The sequence below is a fragment of the Mesoplodon mirus genome, assembly GCF_964341445.2.
Source record: "Mesoplodon mirus genome assembly, chromosome: 5".
Classification (NCBI taxonomy): domain Eukaryota; kingdom Metazoa; phylum Chordata; class Mammalia; order Artiodactyla; family Ziphiidae; genus Mesoplodon; species Mesoplodon mirus.
The window spans coordinates 116558168-116583720 of record NC_138980.1 but is presented as its reverse complement, the minus strand read 5'-3'; the positions used below and the strand labels follow the sequence as shown (position 1 = coordinate 116583720).

Genomic DNA, 25553 nt, shown 5'->3' with positions numbered 1-25553 from the left:
AATTATATTAGATAATACATGTTTTTCCAAAGGCCAGCTTTATTATCAGAACAATGGAATAATAAAAGTTTCTTATAATATCATAATGCTTTATCTAAATCTTTTAAGGAAATCCACAGGGTAGGTCTAATTATTATACTCATTACAGATTAGAAAGCCAGTAATCCCAGAGAGGATGAATAATGTGACCAAGTTTACAAAGTTTGTAAGTTGGACTTTGGATACTTCCTATTTTGAGGGTCAAGCTCTTATCTACTATACTATATTACCCTTGACTATTATACTATACTATATTATCCTTGACTATATGGTTGCTTGAGGGTCATATGCAGTAAATGAAATCATTTTATAAATAGTAAATTTCTGTAATATTAGTTATTTTCCACTGATACACAGTCTTAATGGTTATTATTTGAAAGGCTTACATATTTTTATTAGATTGGCATTTCAAAATTTAAATAGCCATAACATTACTATAGTCATTGTTTCATTTTTTAAAAATAAATCTACAGTTTTATTAAGACAAAAACTGACAGTGTTGGTATGAAGTTTAACATTTAAACAAAAGTTTTCACAGAAATCTAACACATACCTAAAAAGATTTTACAGTGGGGTTCTAGATGCAGGTCTAGACGATGTCAAGAAATGATGGATCTCATGATTCAAGACAGCGTTTTGGGTTTTAGTTAATTCTTAGGATTAAAAAAAAATGTTTTGTTTTAAAATGAACCACTGCCCCAGTATGAAAATTTAATCTTCTCCTGAGACCAGGGCTTCTGAAATCATTCAACTCTTAAAGTGATTCAGTGAACATGTGCTGTCAGTGACTGAACCCTGCCACCAATGGTTTCAAAGTTCAAAAAACAGAGGCTCCAAGAGTTTCCCACCTGAAGAGCACCAGCCCTTGTCTTTCCCTACTCTCTCATCTCCATTACCACCCTCTGCCCTTCCTCATATACTTCAGCCAGTGGCTTGGATGGAGAAGCTGATATTTATAACTTCATAATTGGAAAATAAAGGGTCTTCTTGTCAATTTCAATAATTAGCACCTCTGAGACAGGATGATCTGCCGTGTATACACTCCAATAAGACTGTTCCTCCTCAACCAGTTTCCATCCCCCAAATGGCAGCTTTGGTAACTTCTTAACTGGCTTGGTCCTTTTTTAGGAACAGCATTAAGCTCAGGCAGGGAACACTTTGGCTTCTAAGTTTCAGGCATTCACAGCTTTTTAACAGTCTCTCACAGTTCTCATTTAGGTTGCCAATGACATTCTTTGAAAGGATAAAATATCCTGGACACAGAACCAAGTCATCACTAGTTGTTCTTTCCTTTGTTTCACCATTTCTGCCATCAGGCCCCAAATTTTAACAAAATTGACCCTAACCCGTCTCCCTTCTTTCCCACCCCATCCCTCCCACTCCAAATAATACACCAGTAATAGCCAAACACTACATACATGCTATGCTGTAAAAATGCAGAGTTAACACTATTGGGAAGAAGGCTATGGGTTGTGGAGATGCTCTTTGAAGATTTACAGTATTTTTTGCTCTCCCACATCCCATTCTGCAAGTTTTGTCCTTCATAGTAGGCCCTTTGCTTTTCTCAGCAAAGTTCAGAATGGGTTGCCTTGAAACACTGACCCTCCTTCCCCTCCACTAGGATGGGTGTGCAAACTATACAGCAAGGAACAGCTTTAAAGTACTTGGGCTGCTGTAGGGCACAGAAACTATACTGGCTCTTCAATGGACATCTTTTCAAGTCACCTTTATGGTGTCAAGACAAGTAGTACTCCTTCTTTCCCCACTTGAAACCCACAGTCAGATGTGACAGAGATTGGTACTCAGGGGAGTTAATCCTTGTCATCTTTTTTGTCATCATCCTCTGAGGGGTAGGAATGCCACATCAGCCTTTCCTCATAGAAGGTTATGACAACCTGTGGGCACTTGACATTGGCTCCCTTGGCAGAGACCAGGTCAGCCTCATCAGAGTTTTTCCATTTCATCAGGAACACAAGTTCTCCACTGGAGTCTGTAGCTCCAATAATCTGCTCCGGTTCCAAACCCTGGGCAAAGCCTAGTGGCTTTTCTGACTCTTCTTTATTCTTTGGTTTGCTCTCCTCCCCCTTATCTTCTAAATCAGGATCAGCTTTGTGCTTGCCTCCCTCTGATTTATGCCTCGTGTGTTGTTTTCTGACTGCAGGAATTCAGCAATGAGGTCGGGGCAATCCAGGTTTTCTTCTGGCTCCCATGTGTTGTCCTCATCTGAGAACCCCCTCCACTTTAGAAGGTACTCCACTTTGCCTTTTACCACCCGACGGTCGAGAACATTTTCCACCACATACTCTTCTTCTAGCACCTCCTCCACTTCTTGTTTTGTTTTTCCCCATAGTGCCCGCCAGCTTTCTGGTATAAAGGGTGATGTTTTTCAGAGCAGCGCCCACGAGCCCGAGAAGAATCGATGTCGTGCTACTGGCGTGTTTTGTCGGGCCGGCCCGGGGGAGTGGCAACCAGGAAAGCAACAAGCCGGTTGACTGCGGTTGAGCCCCTCACTGAAGCAGCATACCGCAGGCCCCGGCCAAAGGCCCTCCCCCACTGTTTCATTTTTTTGGTTAGGTTTTTAGATATTTATCATTAGAGATTGTTTAATTATTATAGATGTGTATTTATAAAAACTTTAGTTCCTTTTGTTCTTTAGGTAAATTACTTCAAATCAATTTCAATATCAAAAAATAGAAATATGATTTTCCTTCATACATACTGCCAGACTACTCTCAAAAATAGCTACAAATATTTACATTACCTCCTGTGTTTAAATGTGCTGGCTTCATCACAATCTCATAAACACTGTATACTACATAATTTTTAATATATTATTTTAAAGAAGAGCTATATTCTAAGCCTGCTTTGTTTTAATTTCCTTGATTATTACTGCATATTTAATTACATTATATGTTTATGGTATGTTTTGTCAGGTCATACCTATGCAAATACACCTATGTCACTATAGATTTTAACCTTCTCATATTTGAGGTTAAAATATTTGATGACAGTTGTTTCTTTTAATTTTCTTATTTTTCATTTTGCAAAAAATTAAAGTTTTTATTTGTAGCTGCCAATATTTTTTGTGTAGTTCATTTAATTGCATCAAGTTAGAATATTATCACCAGTATGACAATTATTCCATTATTTTTTATGGTTAATTTGTTAGTCCACTTGGGACTTGCTTGTTACTTGTTATATTTTGTAACCTTGAAATTCATGATCCAATTTATCATGTATATTTATACCTTTCCAGATTGAGATATGTTATGGGAAACCATGCAAAATTTTCCTCCCCCTAAATGTGGACATTTGATACTCTTTCTCTTTATTGTATTATATTATACTATTTATTCTTGCTTGCTTTTTTTGCATTTACTTAATTTTACTGGCTTCAAATCAACACACTTAGTATGGTTTTAACATCCTCTCCCTGTTCTGCTTAAAACTGATCTTGGTTCTGCTTATTTGTACAAACTCAAAAATTTGGGGGCCTAATCAAATGGGCAAAGAACCTAAAGAAATGGAATATGATGTTTACTTTCTCTTCCTTTATTGCTTTCATGGGAGGTTTGTGAATTCATGAGTCCTTTGAGTGTTGGCAGCTGACAGAGGCCTGTGTTCTTTTGGCTCAGTAAGGTAAAGAATGGCTAACAAGGTGGAAAAATGGCTGGAAGAAGAGAGTGGGATAAACTCACATTTGAATGAGAAACCAGAATACCTATATACTGATTTAGACAGCTTTAAGGAAAATGATTTTCAACTATTTTAAAATGACCCCAGAGTTTGAGAAATTGGACATTGTTCAAATTAACAATATTACTCTTTGAATGACAATTATGAAAATGAAAAGGCAAGCCAGAGAACTGTAGAAAATATCTGAAATGCTAAATCTGACAAAGGACTTGCTTCTAGAATATAGAAACTCTTCTTGTAGCTCAACAGTAAGAAAACAATCAACAACATTTGAAAATGGGCAAAATATTTAAGATACTTCACAAAAGAATATATATATTCTTATATATATATAGTTGTCCAATAAGCACCTGAAAAAATGTTAGATATCACTAGATATCAGAGAAATGCAGATTAAAAGCACAATGAGACACCATTACACACCCATGATAATGGAGGAAAGTGAAGAGTCTGACAGTACAAAGTGTTGATGAGGATTTGGAGCAATTGGAAATCTCATACCCTGTTGATGACAATATAAAATGGTATAATAATTTAAAAAGTTTACTTAGCAGCACCTTAAAGTCTTAAACATATACCTAACTTTAGCCATTCACTTAAGTATTTACCAAAGATAATAAAAACTTCTGTTAATGCAAAGATGGGTTCATGAATGAACATAGCTGCTGTAAACAAAACAGCTCAAAGTTAGAAACAAATCAAATATCCATTAATGAAAAACTTACTTGCAATTTATTGTATCTCAGTAAAGGTGATTTAAAAATATCCTAGAACACATTCTAGTTTGTTCTGAATTAAAGTGACATGAGAGCCAAGCTTAACTTAATATCCCAGCAAAAATGAAAAAGACGGTGAACACTTTTTTTCCTCTGAGTTTCTCCTTTTAAAATATTTTATAATACAATGCCAAAGGTAAATGTATAATAGTCTTCCTGCCTATATTCAGACCACATACATGACGAAATAAGTAAAAACTTGTCTAAATGCATTTGAGTCTTTCTTTGCCTGATTCAGTACCTGGACTCAGTTTAATCATATCCCAACATGTGGCTACGCAAGAAGCTCTAAAAACTCAATTCACATGTGAGATCATATCCATGCCCAAGCTACAAAGAGCTGAAATGACTGAAATAATGTACCTACATCTGCAAAACTTGTTTTCATGCACAGTGAGATTCCTATTAAATCCTTCTTCTAAAAGCAGTTAGATTTTGCACAACAATTCCCTGCTGCTTTTTCATATGGCTCACTTTCCTTTACCATTATATTTGAAACTGCATCATTATGATTGAAGAACATGAACTTATGATATGTGATGATGCTTTGAGGTAGAAGGAATGCAAATGAGAGTTGAAAGCCATAATACTTCCTTATCCTTATCTTCTGTTTGGGGGCTGAATATATTCTTTCTCTTTTCCCATCCATTTGCATGTGGCTATAAAAGACCTCTGTGTTTTGGGCTTGGATCTTTATTTTTTTCTATTATAATTGGAAATACTATATTTTCATTTCTATTTCATTTCTAAGGCTTCTTCTGCTGTAAAAATTCAGAGTTAAATCTTAGATTGTATACAGAGTTTTTTCACAGACAACAGAATGAAATAATGTAAGTATTTTACATGACAAATAGCAATTTCCTCACAGCTTTCTTGAGAGGACTGTGAATTTCTCTAAAGGGAGAAAAATACTAGAGAAAAGTTCAATAAAGGCCATATCAGAAAATAAAATTGGTATCTATAATAAATCACCTTTAGTACTCTAGCACCAAACAATGTCTTGACTAAAGCTGGAAGGAATATTACCAGAGTGCTCCAGTGTATAATAATTTTGGTATTTTTCCTCTATATATAGCACTAAAATCCTACTAGTATTTGAAGTTGTACTGTATATATTTCCTTTTGTAAAAGATAATGTGGTCTGAGATTTTAAAAAGTCAAATAAGCAAGATTTTATTTTCTTTGCACTGACTAAAATAAAATAAAAAAAGAATAATAAATTTATTAGCTATTTGATTGGCATGAAAACAACTTCAATAACAGAATTATTTTAAGTCTTCATGTATCAAATTAGTAGAAGCACAACTTTCTCAATGTATAGCTTTTAGAATAGCTAACGTATATTAAGTGCTTACCATAGAAACATACTTTTAGTTAGCAATTACTACTACTTGGCATTTTTATAATCTAATAAGGAATAAATCTGTTTTTATAAACTAAAGGAATTAAACTTGAACATCTGTGAAGGACATGTAGACTGGATTGTTATCAATTATAATCTAAATCAATACTGAATCAGATAACTCCACATTGCTATTACTAATATCATTTATAGATGTAGAAGTTGAAGCTTAAAGAGAGTAATTAACTTGGACAAGATCACAGAGTACTTAAGTGGCAGACTAGAACTGAAATCCTGGCCTATCTGACCCCAGGACTCAGGACCTTTGGTTGCTAATTTTATATCCAAAGCTTAATTTGTCTCTGGACATTATATCTATGCTCACAATGGTATTAATTTTGTTCTTCATCTTTACCAATGTGTGTTTCATCTTTCAGGTCATGGACTACCTTTGCTATTTAAACAACATAACAATAACAATGATATACCTACATCATTGTTTATTAGAATCTGTGCTGAATGTTTTTTTGTTTTGTTTTGTTTGTTTTTTGCGGTATGAGGGCCTTTCACTGTTGTGGCCTCTCCCGTTGCGGAGCACAGGCTCCAGACGCGCAGGCTCAGCGGCCATGGCTCACAGGCCCAGCCGCTCCGCGGCATGTGGGATCTTCCCAGACTGGGGCACGAACCCGTGTCCCCTGCATCGGCAGGTGGACTCTCAACCACTGCGCCACCAGGGAAGGCCTGTGCTGAATGTTTTAAAGAAATTATTTTATTCTGTACTAAAAGCTACCTTACTATTTTCATTTTTTTAAAGAAGATAACCAACATTTAGAGAGGTGAAAGTCCCAGAACAATGTTACACAAGAAGAATGGTTAGAGCTGGGATACAAATCAAGTTCATGCTATGCAAAGTTCAAACAGGCTTTCAACGACTAAGGCTTCATTGCCTCAGAGAGTGACCCACTAAATGGTTTTTCCCAACTTCTTCTCAGTTGCTCATATGAGACTTCCTTTTCAGTCTAATGATACATCTTATTTCTGCAACAACAGTATATCCAAATACATGTCTGAAATTTTGTTAATGAGAGTCTGTATTACATAGCTGTAAAGAGTATAGGTCAGGTCAGGAGCAGACAGACCTGGGGTGAGTTCCATCTCAGACACTAGCAAATTAATTCACTAGAGGTAGTACAATTGGCTTGTCTAGTTTCCACCATGATTCTCTATTTCCTTCCACCCCGCATTTACTTATTTCCCATATGTATTTCTCTTACTTTCTTCCAAGGACAACAACTTCTAGACCTTTAGACACTTGACCTTGGAGCTAATGAAATATTCGTTGATTACATTAATTTTAATTTACCTATAATAATGGGTATCATTTACAGAGTACTTGCAATTTGCCAGGCTCTGTGCTGAGGGCATGTTCTTCAATATTTGGTATTATCCTACCAAACACTTTAACAGGCAGGTACAATTATCATTCTCATTTTTCAGATGAGGAAACTCAGGCCTCAATACATTAGTTTTTCCAAGGTCTCATAGTTTCTATGTGGTGGGGTCTATATTTAACTTGAGATCCTCTGAGTCTTCATTTTTAATGACTACAAACTACACAATGCTCAATGTTCTCATTTATATGTTATGTTCTACAAAAGCTTGGATTTACAGTCTGGGATAGTTCTATTTATTTTTAGATTCTATACTTAAAGTTTTATCATTCAAATATTCTGGCAGTGCAGCTAGTGAGAGAACAGAGCTCTGTTTGAACATTTAGGATGATACAGAGAAGGCCATTTTACTTAGGAGAAGGGTTGGAATTCTTCCAGGTATTTATCAACTTTTCCTGACCTACAGAAGAAAAGTGACTAATTCGATTACCTACACTTTTTACCCTTGTCTGATTTGCTTGCTGTAATTTAGAGCTATTCCATTCGGATAGCAAGACAGGCCATATATAGCAAAATCGATTTTCAAATAGTATTCTCCTGTTTGGCTAATATTGTAACTATTTGATTCAATGAAAAAATTAAGTACATAATGTTCTTGGAGGTTGAAAATATAATTAATATACATATGGCTAAACAAAAATTATTAAGTACACCCTAATGTATTTTCTTCATTTGTCACTTGACATTTACAAGGGTCAGATAAGTGCAGTGATTTTGCCATTTCCATGTTTTCCTCCAATATTACACGTAGATTTAAGAAACTGAATTCATAATATTTATAAGATAGCTCTAACAGACATTAAAAAAGAAATCCTTTAAGAAATCTCTTTTCAGGAGAGTTAGTTAACTATTTTATCTTATTTAAATGCAAGTTACATTGGGAACAGATGTATATGTATGACTGATTCACTTTGTTATAAAGCAGAAACTAATAAAAATAAAAAATAAAAATAAAAATAAAAAAAAAATAAATGCAAGTTACATGTCTGAAAGCACCACCGATATGAAGCAGATTTAACTTCACTGACATTACAGGTCACCTACAGACATTCAGTTTTGTGTGTAAAAGCTAAAGATGAGATAATTCATTCAAAGGTGTATGTTTGGAAAAGGGCCCAGGTGAGATGCCTATAAATTAAACATTTGGCAAAATTCCTTATAGAAATGGAAAATGTCATTTTGGAAGTTTGGTTTGGTGGATTTTAACAGCTGCACTATAAACTGTAATTGCAATTTAAACAACTTTTGATGCCACTCTAGAAAGATCTTAACCTGTTTAACCTGCCACCCCTCGGTGCTTGCAAGTAAGACACAGATATAATTTTATGAACTGCTGGAGAAATTTCCCCAATTATTACTTGACTCCACAGTCACTGTTACATGTAACTCACTCAAAAGTTAACTATGATCCATGGGTCTATGGAAAAAAAAAACAACTTAATACTTGAATGTATGAGTCTAAATTCCAAAGGTACTTATAGAAGAAAAAGCAAATAAATATATTTGATCACTAAAAAGTTAATCTTTTCAGACTAATATTCTATGCCTATTTTTTAGAAACTCTGAAGGCAGCATTTACTTTCAGGATCAATTTTGTCTACATGAAAATATTATGTATTTCAGTAGTATTATATGAGTTATAACTTTTGGAAAATAAAGTTTGTAATAATTATTTTTTTTTATTAGGAAATTGAAAAGCATTCTTTTGGAAAGAATACAGTAAATCTCATTCAAAAGTGTGAAAGCCAAAATAAACATAAACAATGCATGTCAATTTTTAAACTATACCATAAATAACATTTCAAATGTGTCAAAAAATCATAGACATAGAAATGTTAAAACACATGTTGGATTACTCAGTGGGATAGGAAAATATAAAAGTAGTAGGCCCTTATGCCCTTATTTGGCAGTTTGGGTAATCTCAAAATTTTTAACTATCTTAATAACTTAAATTATACTATTACAGTCTCTTTTCTTCTGTTAACTTTACTTGAGGTTATATTTTCCCTTAAAAAAAAACTTGCCCATATATAGATAGCAGAGTGTTTATCTTTTGAAAAATTATTTTTTTTCAAAAGAAAAATACTTTGGTCGCATTTTCCACATTGAGTTTTATGCTAGTTTGAGGTATGCTCCATCCGAATTACAATAGATAATTAGTGTGGAATACTGAGCTAAAACTGTTTGGAAAAAATACAAATATAATGAATACCAAAGAAGTTCAGTAATTTTTTTTCTGTCATAAAGAAATATATAACAACAAATAAATTCATTATTTAATAGATGTTTTTTGAGCCAAATATTAACACCCAATATAAAGTTGTCTTGTTCAATAATGAATTTACATTTCTAAGTTGATGATACATATAAAAAAATAATGTTCAACAAAATAGTTTCCCTTTCTTATTTAAGATTTCTAATGTTTAAAATTAAAGTATCATGCATATTTTCTTCAATCTTCATTTATACTTATAATGTTTTCCTTAGATTAGTAAAGACTAATGAGTGAAATTTTAGAAAAGACACTAAAAATCTTTACTGTATTGTTATATACCTTCAATAGTTACTTAGTGAGAGCATTTAAAAACATTAATATACTTTGTTACAAAAATGCCAAAATGGGACATGTTTCATAATAATAATGACTTTCATTTTACCATGATTGTCTATATTATCCTTTTCATTATTTATTTTAAAAATAAAAATTAAAAGTCTAACATTTGCATTAAACTTTAGTGTTTCCACAAAAGTTATTACTTTATTTACATTATTATAATACTTTCACTAGTAATTCTTATCTTGGTTTAACAGATGGGGAAATTGAGTCTCAAAAATTTCATTCAAATATTATTAAAAATGATCTGGAACTAAAATCTTGACCATCCAACTTCAATTCCTTGATCTCTTTTATTATTCCACTGAAGGGTGGCAGAATATGTCACCCTAAAATATGTCACTCTGGCATAAAGATTATTTTGATTTAAAGGCACTTGAAAAGCAGCAGGTGCAAGAAAAGCACTCTGACCCCCCTTTTTCTTCTTGAAAGCAGGAGATAAAACTCCCATGTGAAATATGTCCTCCCTTTCCCAGAGGAAAGAAACATTCTTATTACCAGAGACAGGGAGTCCAGGCTGAGAGAATTCTGTACAGACATTATTAAAATGACTTTTGTCTTCCTTTCGTCTCTACATATATTTTACTTTTCCACAATTGCTTCTCTTTGTTCAGCTTCATATATAGCACTTAGGTTTTGCCAATCCTTTGGGAGACTCCCAGGCCACATAAAACTTATAAGAAATAAAATTGCATGCTTTTCTTTTGTTTACCTGTCTTTTGTTATAGACCCCCAGCTGAGACCTAAGATGGGTAGAAGAAATATTTTTTCTTCCCCTACAACAACTCAAGACATCTTTTCAAAAGATGCTTACCCAATTGATTATTCTCCCTGATTAGATCTCTTTAGAAGACCAATAGAACCATAAACAGAGTTTAAATTGAATTAGTTCTGTGTATGGAAGAGGGATTTGGATAATTAAAGTTAATAAATTATGACAGGCAAAAATAAACACAAGCACATACAATTTCACTAGTGCCACTAAGGACCATATTAGCTATCTGACAAAAGTCACATATGCATATTACATATGTAAATAGGTAAAATGACAGCACAATATATATGAATCATGCCACTCAAATCTTAAGTCCCATGAATGCAATTATTCCTTAAAGGGAGAAATAATTTTAGTTTAGGAAAGCAGGAAACAATGACTTACAGAAAAATAGAGAAAGAAACTCAAATATTCTTCACAACTCAAAGCTCTCAGCTTGTGTAGGGACTTAAGTTTAAGCCTGGTACTGACTCTCTGGTGCACTCTGAAGGGATGAGCCAAACCCTTAGAGATGTTACATTTTTGACATTTCATTAGCTACAGAGCTTTCCTTTTTTTTTCAGTAGAGCCAAGTAAGTGTGACAGATCCCATGACTCTTTTCAAAGTGAGTCAGAGGTGGCACAGGTGCCTTAGTCAAATAATTCCCTTGCCAGTAACATAACTTCTAATTAGATGTGGCATAACAATTTCTTATGGAATATAGAAAAGACTGAACCATGTATTTTCCCCCAGAATTAGATGAAAATTAAAAGTTTTTGAAGTTTTTTTCAAGACAAGTGATTACCTTTTTTCAGCCCCTTTGTGCTATTTATCTTTGCCTACTGCAGCTTCATCGGAGGCTTACCTGGTGGTGCCATGGAATGTTCGCATAACTCTTAAGGTTCTGCGACCTTTTCCATACTCAATGAGATCTTGTGTTGAGTTCACTTAGAACTCCAGAGAATATAAAATTAATTTTTTTTAGACTTATCAGTGAGTGTGCCAAACAGGGCCCTTAGAGACTAAGAGCCTGCCTGGACCACTTCCAATTATTAATGTTCCCTGGTAATTTGAAAGAAAATGAAGTGTGAAAACAAAGTTACAAAAATTTTAATATTTTATATTTAACTAACATGTAGTTAAACATAAACATACAAAATACAATGACTTAAATGTAACCACATTACATTTGAGGTTCTTCTTGAATATGAGACTTAGGCCAAATGGACTTTCTGGTCTCTCAATAAATTAGCATTGATATGAAACTCCTAAAATACTCAAGGGTATGGAAAAACACAAAGTGTAGCTCCCATAAATGAGTATTTTTTTTAAAAGAATGCTCATTTAAATTCAGGTAGTACAGTGTGAAACTAACAGCAGAAACTCTGTAGTCAGAGTGACGAACGTGATTATTGGCTCTGCTACTTACTAGCTGTGTGAACTTGTGCTTTGTTTCCTCTATTGTATAATGGAAATATTACTTATTGCATAAGGTTAATGATTTAATATTCACAAAGTGCTTAGGAGAATTCCTTGGCATATATATTTGTTGTTGTTGTTAAATAAATAAAAAAAGGTAGCATTGTATATTATGTTCGTCAGTGTCTATATTAAACACTCCCAAAGTTTCGGTGGCTCAAGTTAATGTGAGTTATTTATCACAGTGCCATGTGAGTTTGGAGGCTCTACTGAAAAACCCTATTCTGTAGTTAAACAGGGACCCAGGTTACTTAATTTTGTGGGTCTCTCATCCTTACGTAAGTCCCAGGTAACTTCTGCATCAACTGGCCAACAGGTAAATGAAAACAGTGTGTAGTAGCTGGCTTAGGATGTTTTATGAGAGGTGCATAATTTTACCCATGTTCCACCAGCCAGTCCTGAATGACATGGCCCTGACCAAGAAGAACAAAGGCTGCAAACTGTAGTCTTTCTGTATACCCAGGACAAGGAAACAGGGTTGATTTTCATCTGATGAACCAGGAACATACATGATAACTGTCACATTAATATTTTATCTACCTTAAAAGAGCTTGAAAAAACAGCACAATGGTACTTAACATTCATAAGGAATCTCAATTGAATTGGTGGCTTCCGCATTCTTTTTTTTCCCAATAAAGATGTGGAAGTCAGTCATATAAAGATGGATAAAGAGTGGCAATTATTTATCTTTTAAATCCACTGGAAATTATTGTTAGGTTGACCATGTAAAATGAACTATATCTAGTGTATTTTTGAAATCTGTTTTTCCTTTGGACAGACCTAGTTCCTTTCCTTTCCCCTCTGTTTGTTTTATGACCCTAAAAACCAATTTTCTCTAAAGGTCATTTTACCTCTAAATATTTCTTAAATCCATCTACTTCTTTCCACCTATTTGGCATAACTTGAGATCAAATTATCATTTTTCTTGCCTGGACCATTGCATTGACTTCTGAACTGATCACCTTACATCTACCTTTGTCTGCTTCCAATTTATTTACTGCAGCCATTTGATTTTTATCTCCTAAATCTTTTTACAATCGTACCATTTCTTTAAGTCACCTCCACAAAAGCTAATCTAACTGACTCTCATTTCCTTCCGTGCCGTTTTCTTACCTGCTCTCCACAATACAAATCATCCTTCATTTCCAGGACATGCTGAAATGCTTACTGTCCTAGGGCTTTAGCAAATGCTGTTCCATAGGTTCAAAGGTTCTTCTCCATACATTTTTAGGTAATTCCTACCATATGTCAGATCTGAGAGATTGCTTCTTCAAAGATGCAGTGACCTGCACAACTACATATTATTTTGTTTATTTTCTCATGGCACTTTTAATTCTTGTTCATAGAACTTTCTTATAATTGTAGTTAAATAATAAGTGGTACACTTAGATATATAATATCTGTCTCCTTTACTAAAATGTTGCCTATAAGATTGTGTTGATCAGAACACCATCTCTAGCACCTGACAATATTCATTACAAAGAGGAGACACTTAATTTTTATTGAACAAATGTGGCTCATTTTAATTCTGCATCACCAAATAATTTCATTCATTATCAATTTATGTTTGATGTCTTACAATATACCAAGGACTGTGCTGCATACTATAGATTCAAATTTAACTGGACGGTCCTATGGTCTTTGAGTTGCTGAAAATGCAGCGGTGGGGCCAAAAAAGTAAATGAAAGATAATAAAATGTAACAAGAAGTATTTGGATACAAATTTCATGAGGAAATAAATGAACATATATAATTTTTCTTTTTTAATGAGGGGATTTTCAAGAAAAGGTAATATTTTGGCTTTCTGTCCTTTGTCACCTCAAATCTTGGTATCTGCCAAATTGGGGAGGGCTAGTATATGCACAAAGCCCTGTGAACTTAACTTCCAAAGGCATTACTGATTGATGAAAGGAGTCTCCTTTCTCTGAGCAAAGAAGAGTTCTATCTTGATGAACTTCACTGATTGCAAGGAAAAGAAACAAACTCAAACTGAGTAACTGAGAAATTCATTGTAGAGGTACCATGGACAGAACAATTATTCAGGTAAGTAATAAATATAATGGTAAAAAATTTTGACCCCATGCTTTACTCATACATTGAACTAAGTGTCATGCAAATATCATTTCAAATCAACTAGGTTTCCATAAAGGTGACAACCAAAAGTTCTCAAGAAAGACAATTCTGAGCTATAATTTATCCTATTTGTCTTCATGAACTGCTCTATCTTATTGTTTTTATATCTAATCCTTTAATTGTAAAATCTCTTGTCCAATGATTTTCTTCATTATTTGATATTCCAAATTTACCAGGACTGACTCTTCATTGTGAATTCTGTCTCAAGAATCTTACATTCTCAGTTTTATATACTAGATAGAAAAGTTTTAATTATTGCATTTTGTTTTTGCATAAGGATTACTGTTGATAATTCTAGAGTCTACATTCATATTTTATTTATTCATTCTATTAATTTTATGTATTCATTTTTTTTAACTTTTTTTTTTTTTTTTTTTTTTTTTTTTTTGCGGTACGCGGGCCTCTCACTGTTGTGGCCTCTCCCGTTGCAGAGCAGAGGCTCTGGATGCACAGGCTCAGTGGCCATGGCTCATGGGCCCAGCCGCTCCGCAGCATGTGGGATCTTCCCGGACCAGGGCACGAACCCATGTCCCCTGCATCGGCAGGCGGACTCTCAACCACTGTGCCACCAGGGAAGCCCTATGTATTCATTTTATTTACTCTCTCATTTATTTATTCTTTACATAGTACCTCCTATGTACTAGGCATTGATTTACTGGAGATATAACAGAGAAAAACACTGTTTAATGTCTGTGACCCAGATAACTCTGTCATTGCCAGTGCTATTCAAAGTATCCCCTAATTGAAAATATGAAGAGAAAACTTAGAATCACCAATGATTTAAAATGAAAAACAAATAAAACAGCATGATATATGGGAACCAAACATTTGAAACAGAAGAACTTACCAACAAATAATATACTCAGTGAAGGAAAGACCAAATCACTCAAGTGAATAAAATATGTATCTTGGAAGTTACTTTGAGAGGATAATACATCCATTAAAAAACATAAGATACCCTCCACTTTTGGTACTACAGGAAATCAGATAAGCTGAAAACACTCTAGCTACAACACCGTAAGACATTCTCCATAAAATATTAAAAACATGCTGATATTGTATAGCTGAGCTGTCAGGGCAGTAAGGAAAGTTCATAGGTTTTCTCCAAAAGGGAGAAAACAAAAAGTCAGAGTGGTTAAGCATGTGCTGAAGCTTTGATAGTGGTGGTGGCAGAAGTGACAATATGCGGGAAGGTTGGGAGAGGTTGCTAATCTCTTTAAACAAAGGGACTTTTTACCTTTAAATTTTTATTTTGACGTAATTTCAGAATCACAGAAAGGCTGTGAGAATAGTACACATAATTCCCAAACACGCTTCTTTGAGATTCTCAAATTGTTGAAATTTACTTACCTATAATTTTCATTTCTTCAACAGTTCTTTCTCTTTTTCTGCACCCATTTTAGATGCGTGATTTGAGGATTATTTACTGAAATTAATTGAAAAAATAATGAACAAATTGTAAAGTAACAAAAATCTAGTAAAACACAACTAAGAAAAGATGAAGAAAGAATTAGGAAATACCCTAAGTTCCAATATGTATATTATGTATACACAATCCTCAATTCATTTATCTCAAATTTCCTCCTGAAAAGACATATATTTTGAATGAAGAGATTGTCACTTTGGAACCAAGTAGCCAAAGCTTTAAACACGTGGGTATCTGATAATACAGAGCATTACTCCATCTCAGAATTATGGGAAGCAATTTCATGAAATATTAGTTTTATATATGTCTGTGATTGTTAAACAGCATTAAATGTTTCACTTTGTGCATACCTACAGAGCCATTTCTAATACATTTGGGGTACAATAAGAGTGAAATACAATCGCTAATGTAATATTAAGAAAGAAATATGATCTCCACTTAATTATTAACCTAGGAAAAAATGATTGACTATACAAGGTAAGAAATCCCTGCTCAAAATTTACATTTGATTTGATTTGCATCAATGCTTCCACTAGTTTAAAAACATTTATCAGGTTATTAACATCTCTTGGGACCTACCCTATGGAACAATATGTCTTCTGAAATTGTTCTCTATGATTAGTTGCTTCTTATACAGAATTCATGCTGACATAATTCCCTTAAAAATGTCTCTATAAACATACAGATTAGTTTAGCAAGAATAGCTATTTGCTTATCTTCACTCATCTGCATATGAATATATTTTTCATTTTTGTCTATTGTTTATATATACCTGAAAATTTATTACAGTCTTATTGATTCATTTGTTACCTACAAGCTAAGTTACCTAGAGGATTCTAGCCACCATTTTATGCTACTTTATATTCATAATTTATTTGACTCTCTCTAGGAGATGAGTCCAAAAATGAAAACATGTTTCTAACACTGCTCTACTTAAATCCAAAACAGTAAAGTAGAAGCTTAGAATTATAGTTCTAAGAGCAATGCTTCTGTGTTTGGTGTTCTGGAGCTGGGTCTATGCTGGTAATGCTAACAGATGAGTGCAGTTAATTATTCAAGTGGTTTCCAAAACTGAGTATGTGTTATATTATGCAAGTAAATTTCAATAACACTTGCATTCATTAGAAAAACATTAAAAATATTCATTCAATTCATCTTACCTAGAAATACACTATCTGAATTTCAACATCATACTAATATTGCAGTTAGACCTGTAAGTTCTTCAAATACATAGCTGCAATTTTCTGAGACTAAATTCTATCTGAAGAGCAGACACCAATTTTCCTTTTTTTGGGGGCGGGGTATATAGTACACAATAACTGCAGATATCCTTCAGTGATGCAGAATATCCTAGCTTGAATAAAACATTGTAAATGCTCTATCAGAAGATATTTATGTCAAAAGTATATATTTTAAGTATAAAAGCAATTTCCAGAAAGCCCCTTTTATCAGTTTCCTATGGCTGCTATAACAAATTACCACAAATGGTGGCTTAAAACAAGGGGAATTTGTTATGTCACCATTCTGAAGTCAAAAGTTAGTATCACTGGGCCAAAATCAAGGTGTCAGTAGGGCTGTACTACTGGAAGTTTTAGGGGAGAATCCCTCCCTTACCTCAACTAGCTTCTGGTGGCTACCACATTCCTTGGCTTGTGGTCCCATCTCTCAAATTTCAGCCTCTGTTGTCACATTGCCTTCTCTTCCATCTGTCAAATCTTTCTCTGCCTCCCTCTTATAAAGAGACATGTGGTTGTCTTTAAGGTCTACTAGGCTAATCCAGGATAATCTCCCCATCTGAAGATACTTAATTTATCACATCTGCAAAGTGTCTATTTGTCAGTAAAAGTAAGGGTCACAGGTTTCAGGCATTAGGATATAGCTATCTTTGGGGGGCCATTATTCAGCCCTCCACATCCCCTTATAGCAACCTTCATATTTTCGAAGTCTAATTCCTCATACATATATGGTGATTAAAGTACTTATTTAACTCAAAGCTTCTTAGTGAATTTTGAGTCATAATGTAATTTCCCAGGATCTAGAGCTATGCTAGGTGATACTCTTCTAGGAGTTTTAAATAAAGTTTAAGCTACAGTGCATAACTCTTCTTCAGGTATCTTGGTGTCTCAGAATGGTTTCTTCTAGCATCTCTGTCTGAGAACAGTACCATCTATTCTCCTAAACCAGACACCTAAGACATATCCCTCTCCTTCACTGCCCTCTCCTGTGCCCCTGCCCCAAATTCCAATCCACCATTTGTCCTGGATGACCTTGACTCTAAATCTCTTTCAGATTTTCCCATTTTTCTCTCTTTCTGCTTTTGCTACTCTGGCTCATTTGATCACTAACCCTTGCCTGAGGTTTGGCAATAGCTTCTTTATTGGTCTCAATGTATTGTCCTCAATCCACTCTCAACCCTGCAGTTAGAAGTACCTTTTCAAAGCACAAAGATGATTTTGCATGAAAAATAAATCCATCCTCTGATTTTGGGATGAAGGTCAAAATTTTTAACATGGTCAAAAAGACTACTTCTGAAATTTGGCTAGTACCACTCTCAGTTTTCTGCAATTCAGTCCATAGCTTTGGGCTGGGGGAACTTTTCCCTGACCATAGGGAAGGCAAAGCCCCAAGGCACCTATGAGCTCAGCTAAAACTTTTAAATTTGAACAGAATGAAGACTTCAAACTCTGATTTAAAAACACTCTGGTTTGAGATAAGCTAAAGAAATAGAGATGACGAACAGTCACAGAAGGTAGTAGAAATGCTAGAAAAGAGTAGTAAAGATGGACTCCTGAGTCAGAGAGAAGAGAAGATCACCTTGTGTCTCCGACTTTGCTCTTCCAGAACAGCAAGCTCTACCACTCTTTAGGATCTTGGGTTCTATGAGATCTTGCTGAGCTTAAAATAAAAAAAGTTCCCTCTATTTTTACCATCTTTTTTCATTTACGCTGAAACTTGAATGGGTGTTTATTAAAACCAAAATAGCAGTGGATTGGCCAAAAGATTAGAGTTAGAAAAGACAGAATATCTGTGGTAAAGTACATGGATTTATTGAGAACAAAATCTTTTTTATAAGGTAAATAGAACTCAATTTCCCATTACACATGTCCAAATAACACTAAAATAAGAAAATATTAAGATAAAGGAGTTAGAGGCCATCTTACGACAAAGTAATTGTAGGAGTGATTGACAAATGCTTAAACTGACTTTTTTTTGGTACATGTGTACTATGTCAGAGAACATTGGAAACATTCAGTAAATATTGTTTTTGTTAACATGATGCTGATAATTAGGTGTTTCCTGAATTTAGTTAATTTAATTGATTAGGGCAGGATATTAATGAGGTTATAGCTACAGATCTTATAGTTAGCTCAGTTCCATTTAAGTGCCCACAGATTGACTTCTCACCTCAGTAAGTCACCGCTGCTGTGTATCATTAACTGAAATAGCAACTAAAGTGAGAGATTACATCTGTAAAATGACTACTTCAGAAAAAAAATTATTCAAATCTTATACTTTACTTATTATGGGTCACTAGTTTCATCTCTGTGTATGAAAACTAGGATACTTTATATCTTTGATGATGAGACAGAGAAAAACAGCCTTTTTTTCTGTTTCTTTTTTGGTCTCTGTGCATAGTTATATAAAAGACTCCTTTTAAAAATTATCCTGAAACATAAAGTAATCCTTGTTTAAAATTCTGAAGACTAATTTCTATTCTGCAAGACTTACATCAACCATTTTAATTGTTTTGATTATCTGAAAGAGCTTTTCCATATAATTGCACCAAGAAGAGACGCCAGTTAACAAAGTTGCTCACGCAGTTAGAATAATTATCTTAATGTTATAAACTTTATAATAACAGATCCAGTGGAAATTACTAATGGCAGCAGTCAAATATTATATAAGTAAAATTAGATTTTTACGTCCACTGATTTGATTTGTGTTGATTTTGTATATTAAAGTGAAGGAAAGTAACAGAAAAGAGCAGAAATTATAATGAATTATAGAATCAGAATCTAGTAAACAAAGAGTCGCTGGTTACATGGAAGAAACTGGAACTTTATATTCTTCAGAAATAAATCTTAATGAAAGGTTAATCCCAGGACACTTTCTGAATTCCTCATAAGACAGCTGTAGTTGATTCATCAGGGCTTTACCTAATGCTGGTCTCAGAGATCTTCACCAATATTTTGTGTCAATTTGAATATATTATGTATAGGTCAAATTCTCAGGTGTTACCTGCAGTTGCTTACGTGAATTAATCCCTTTTCCTACTTAATGAGTTTAGAAAGATACCCAAATTGTTATACTGTATAAGGTACTCTTAAGTATGTTACTTATATATTTAAATTAATTATCTGAATAAAGGCTACAGAGGTCAGCAACATGCCCAAAGTGTGATACAGCTAGTAAGCTGTGTACCAGGATTTAGATTTAGACCTTAGGATAATGACTCCTGAACCCCATTGTAAACTACTTGCTGTTTTTTATGTATACATTTATATACCTGTATTTTACAAATATTAAACATAGATATCATCTAGAAAGTGCTATAAGATGGAAAACTCTGACTACTATAACTAAAATGTTCAGATAATTCAATTTTTAATAAACCAACTCTAGCATTATTGTTAAAATGGTTATTTAAATATAGTAATATTAGCTTAACATTATAATAAAGTTTAGTTCAAAGTTTTGTGTAGCATAAATTATGACTTCATAAAACTATTTGATTTGTTTAAACTTTAATTATTTCCCTTAGGTGTTTTCCTCTCTTCCTTTTTCTCTTTCATATACATATAAACAGATGTAGATATTATATATTATACACATTATTTAATTTCATCAAAACATAGGTATAAATGTAGACAGTATCTATTAAGATTTTTATTAAGCAAGTATGCTTGCTCTGAGGAGACTTTTATTTTTTAGCTTACTATGCCAATATAGGTTTTCTAAAGCAAAAATTGTGCACTTAGATGTCAAGCCATTTTGAAACACATTGAACTGTGAGTCCCAACTGCTGCTACATTCCAATCTTAGTGAGCCAGGCTTGAAAGCTGAGAACATCTTACAGATCTCCTATGGTATCTGAACTAAAACATTTTTTTCCAAACAGTGGGTAATAAATTTAGCAGCATTTAGACAGAAAAAAAAGGTGTTTCTAAAGTAATTACTCTCTCCCAAAATCTGAGGTAAGAAATTGAAGAAATTCATCCATCCAGTAGCTAGCATTTTGAGATCCCACTTTTCCATACTATTACATTTGTATGTACTTCTACATTATTAGCACAAATTTAAATGCCATGTATTCTTTCTGCAAGAATGGGCAATGCCAATGCTTTTACTGAATGATACCTACAGGTCAAGGCTGTTTTAAGGGTGACATATATATGATATCATATATATATATATATATCATATCATATATATATCATACACACACACACACACACATATATATATACATATATATACATATATATATACATACATATATATATGTATATATATATATATATATAACATTACTAATTTAATCATTACACAGCCATACTGAAATGTGTCTTAGACCATTAAGTCTGCTATAATACGGGGACAAATCTCATTTATGAGGGCTCCACCCTCATAACTTACAAACCTCCCAAAGACTCCACCTACTAATACCATCATCACCTTATCACCTTTGGGGTTAGGATTTCAACATGTGAATTGAAATTCACAGGAGGGACACAAAAAGTCAGACCATAGCATGTACTATTTTCATACATTTTCATGTGAATAAATTGAGGGATAGCAAGATTAAACAAGAGGTCCAGCATTACACAGTTAGTATGTGCTCTTTAAAAACTGGTGGGCTTACAATAGAGTGTGGCCTCTAAAATTTATTTCTGAAAACTCCTCATGAAATTGAGGCATAAAGATGGAGATTCAAGGAAGATTGTCACCTTTTAAGAAAAACATTGCACTAAAATTTTATTTTAATTTAAATAAAACTTAAAATTTTATTTAAAATTATTATTAAGTAATATATGTTTGGTATAAAAATTAATCCATTGATAGGATAAATCAGAAGTCTCTCTTTCTATTCTGACTCTAATAGTACAATTCTACATCTCAAATCCAATTATTTGAAAAAACAGAAAAACAATCCTTACTTTGCCATATATTTGACACAATTTTTTAAAGTTTTATTGTTTTTCACAGTTTTTTAGATAAACTGTGTTTTTTTGGTTATGCTCTAGTTTTAATTTTTTGATGGCCTTATCCTATCACTTTCTTACTTTACATCACACTGTCCAAAGCAAACTTGTTCATTTTTTATTATTGTCAGCCATCATACAAAATTCTTGAACATCATTCTGATTTATCAGTGTAGTTTAGAAACTCACCTCAAAACTCAAAATCAATCACTGTGCCCATAAGATATCAGCTATAGGATTGGCTAATCAGCCAATACAGTGATGTGCTCACCACTGACCCAATCATACTGGCAAGGGCATTGGTATCAATGCCACCTAGAACTGGGGAAGAGGTCAACCCACTCAAAATTTCCTGGCTTCTTCAAAATGGAATACATTTCTTGGGAAATAATGTTTACCCCACTGTTTAGATACAACTATTGACTTCTCACATTGAGAGGAGAGATGAAGTGAGTCTAATTTTCTTTTTCCTTCATAGGAGACTTAAGCACAGAGTTGTACATGTTATTTTATTTATCCACAAAATTTTCCTTATATTCATTGGATATGACTAAATCTCCATTTTTAAAAATTGATATTCAAAGAAGTGGAGCTTTTAATGATAGAATTAGGTCTTTGGACATTTCAGGAAAGTTTTACAATAAATGTGAATACTTTTTCTTGTTTTAATCGTTTTATCTCTAGTTAAAAAGAAATGTGTGTGTATACGCACACACATATGCACACACATATATACATGTATAGGTATAATTTTCTATTGGCTGTTCATGTCATCCTTTTTCATTTAATTGGTATGACCTTTTAAAACTCTGTGGTAATTGTGTAATTTGGAAAATAATATCAACCCACTAGGTACTCTATTATAGTCTAGTGAAATGTTATGATAATCCACAATTCCACAATCACCCATCTACTGTCATTGTAAAAAATTAGTGAGCATTCCTAATTAAATAAATATACAGTGTATATTTTCATGTAGATTCTATATTTTCACATGCACTTAGACATGAAACACATACATAGGTACCCACATACAAACCAGTTCATTGAACTTTGACAATTATACATTATTCTGTAATTTTGAAGAGTTTGCTCCTTTAAATATCTTATTATTTTGATAAATGTATTTTTTGTACAAGTACTTTTAAATTTAAAAATAAAAAAATCCTTTCAAATAAATGTTTAAGAGATTTATAAATAAGAAACAACAATATTCCTACTAAATTGTCAAGTTAAACAGTGATTTATGAGAAAGATGTTCCTCAGATGAATAAGGGGAAAGAAGAACTCAACTAATATGATCCATAAAACTCAGTGTGGAGTCTATTAGGGCTTGAAGACTTTTTACTAGTTTAGAAAATGAAGCAGATGTTTCAGTAAACAGGAGACAATAAAGAGAATACTAAAAATATGCAGCAGCACAGCTGCATCTGTGTCAATTTTTCTGACCTGGTATTTTTCAGAAAATTAAGTCAATTTTGATTTTTCACTTGCTTTAATTATGTCCTCTGTAATTGTGACACTAAATTCAAATTTGTAAATCATAAACATGGGACTTAGGTGGCGATTTGAAGTAGAAGTAACACACTTTTTACAAATTAATTGATTAGCCAAACACATAAATTGGCAAAATGAGTATGAAGATGACAATTTTCTTGTTAATAAAGGTAATATAATCAATCAAGCTGCATGTTTCTGGAAAGCAATAAATAATTTTCTTCCTGAAAGAGGGTCTCTTGAATTTTTAAAATTACTGCACTTTAGTTTCCTAGATGTAGTCCATGACTTAAAATTTTCTCTTGAAATGAGAGCATTTTTAGTTGTCATAAATATGTTCCTGGTTAAGCATTCCTTTTAAAATTTCTCCTGAAATATTATGTTGAATTCAAGGCAAAGGAGTGCTAGTTGGTTGATTTTATATAAATTCATTACCATAAATAATAGTCACCATAACTTTATACTTACAGACCTCTATATTGTGTATGAGGCACATTCCTAAGATATTCAATTAGGCATATGCAAATACAATATTTCCTGATTTTAGTTCAAATAATTAGTAGAAAAGAGTTAAAAATATGACTTGTGATTAAAATTATTTAGAATTAGATAATGGTTTCAGTGTAATCTTTTCATTTGGATGAATGATGTTGTAGTTAAAGAAAATATTATAAAATTATTAGAAACTAGTCTAAAGGAGCTTGTAAATCAATTGGTAGAAGGAAACCAAAGGTTTTATTTACTATATAAATATGCTTTAAGATATTTCATTTATAATTAATTTGATTCAATTACTTGAAATCAAAATAAGCATGTTAAGGAATAAATTCCCTAATATAAATCATATGGCTTAAAATAAAAGAGCTAGAGAGATAGAAATACATTGCTTATGAAATATGACCAGATCTACAATTCCTTATCCAAACCCCAGGGGCCAGATGTATTCCAGAATTGGGATTTTGTCTGAATTTATTAAAGGTAACATTTTGCATGTATCTTATATTATGCTAACACTCAGTGGGACCTGGAGCAGCTCCCCCTACTCAGATATGTTAATACTTCAAAATATACAAACAATATAAATATTTGATTTAAAACAGAAAAAAAATCAGTAAATAATCATACATCAGTATAGGTTTAGTTTTGTCATTATATGAAAAATATCAGGGCTCTTTGGATCCTGGAATTGCAACACACACTAATTTCCCTATACATTAGGGTTTTCTTTGCCCTGGTGCTCTGAACAATGTAAATGTTCCTGGGCCCAGCCCTTTGACACTACTGCCAGGAGCACTTAACAATGTTTTATGATCAAGGTGGTATTTGGACTATTCTAAACTCTTAACTATTATTAAAATATTAGAAACCCCTCATTAAGCAGTTCTGAGAATATGAAGGATACTATGAGGTGAAGGAAAATATTCCCTACTACAAAAGGGACAGTCAAACTCAGGCAGAACTTGGTCAGAGGCATTTACATTTATTTACATTCTATCATCTCAGAGTTAGTAAATTTCTTATCTGGAGTTCTTTTCCTGTATTTTCAACTATTTTGTTGAAGTTGTTGGCATTACCTCTTTTTTTCATAATCACATGTTTCTGTGAACATATCTATATAGCCTATTCTCAAGTGTTTCTCAATCTGTGGATTGAATAAAATGCTTTCCATTTTCTTTTCTTTTTTTTTTTTTTCATTACATAGATAGTCTTATTCCAGAAATGAACTGTTCTGGTAAGAAAATTCCTTTTCTTCCCCTTGTTTGGCTTGTTCTCAGAGGAGTGAAACATCCAAAGCACATTCATTTAGGTGAATACAATACAACAGAAAAAAAAAATGTGTTCTGTAGGTTAATCTCAGTATTCTCAAATTTGGGTAGCAAAGGAGAGACCAAAATACATGATAATCACTGACTCCAGCATATGATATACCTGAAGCAATATATTTTGATTATGGAATGCAGGAGGGGTAGATGAATAAGAGGAGTCACAAATACCGTCTACCTACATCCAGTTAGCCTAAAAATTGACCGTGACATTTCCAAGAAGAGAAGAGGTTACAGAACTGCAGAGGATTCAGGGCTGAGCCAAACTCCTTGAAGAGATTATGGGTCTCAGAAGTTTCAGTTTTTTACCTCTTGGCAG

The 25553-nt window shown here is 33.3% G+C and overlaps 1 pseudogene across 1 annotated transcript; it reads right to left on the bottom strand.

Moving 5' to 3' along the window:
- Positions 1–1850: 1850 nt before the first annotated feature.
- LOC309805395 (chromobox protein homolog 1-like) lies at positions 1851–17373 on the bottom strand (annotated as a pseudogene). The gene is made up of 2 exons: positions 17326–17373; positions 1851–2531 (listed from the first exon to the last, which is right to left on the bottom strand). The product of its transcript is annotated as a chromobox protein homolog 1-like (transcript).
- Positions 17374–25553: the final 8180 nt, after the last annotated feature.